Source organism: Triticum dicoccoides, chromosome 5B (genome assembly GCF_002162155.2).
Source record: "Triticum dicoccoides isolate Atlit2015 ecotype Zavitan chromosome 5B, WEW_v2.0, whole genome shotgun sequence".
NCBI classification, from domain to species: domain Eukaryota; kingdom Viridiplantae; phylum Streptophyta; class Magnoliopsida; order Poales; family Poaceae; genus Triticum; species Triticum dicoccoides.
The window spans coordinates 291,972,793-291,974,062 of NC_041389.1; positions in this window are offsets into that span (position 1 = coordinate 291,972,793).

Genomic DNA, 1,270 nt, shown 5'->3' on the forward strand with positions numbered 1-1,270 from the left:
ACACACACTTCGATTGATGCCCACCCTTGAAGATGTTTATGAAAACTAAACGAGCCGAAGGCGAGCAGTAGGTTTCCTCGTGCCGGAGGCGCCGTGTGACACCACAACGAACAACACGCTGCACGACCAACACACACTTCGACCTATGCCCCCCTTCAAGATGTTTATATAAATTAAATGAACCGAAGGCGAGCAGGAGGTTCCCTCGCGCCGAAGGCGCCGTGTGACACCACGACAAACAACGCGCTGCACGGACCAACACGCTGCACGACCAACACACACTTCGACCTATGCCCACTCCCTTCAGGATGTTTATGAAAATTAAACAAGCCAAAGGCAGGCAGGAGATTCCCCCGTGCCGGAGGCGCCATGTGACACCACGATGGACAACGCATCACAGGGACTAACACGCTGCACGACCAACATACACTTCGACCTATGCCCACCCCCTTCAAGATGTTTACAAAAATTAAACAAGCCGAAGGCGGGCAGGAGATTCCCTTGTGCCGGAGGCGCCGTGTGACACCATGGCGGACAACGCGCCGCATGAACCAACACGTTGCACGACCAACACACACTTCCACATATGCCCCCCCTTCAAGATGTTGATGAAAATTAAACGATCCAAAGGCAAGTGGGAGGTTAGCCCACACCGGAGGTGCCATGTGACACCACGACGGACAACGCGCCACACGGGCCAACACGCTGCACGACCAACACACACTTCGACCTATGCCCAAAATTTTTATGAAAATTAAATGATCTGAAGTCTAGCAGGAGGTTTACCCGCGCTGGTGGCGCCGTGTGACACCACGACGGACAACGCGGCACACAGACTAACATGCTTCACGACCAACACACACTTCGACCTATGCCTCCCGTGAAGATGTTTATATAAATTAAATGAGTCGAAGACGGGCAGGAGTTTCCCCCGCGCCGGAGGCGCTGTGTGACACCACAACGGACGACGTGCCGCACGGACCAACACGCTGCACGACCAACACACACTTCGACCTATGCCCCCCTTCAAGATGTTCATGAAAATTAAATGTGCCGAAGGCGAGCAGGAAGTTCCCCTGCGCCGTAGGCGCCATGTGACACCACGACAAACAACGCGCCACACGGACCAACACGCAGCATGACCAACACACACTTCGACCTATGCCCACCCACTTCAAGATGTTTATGAAAATTAAACAAGCCGAAGGCGGGCAGGAGGTTCCCCTGTGCCGGAGGCGCCGTGTGACACCATGGCGAACAACGCGCCGCA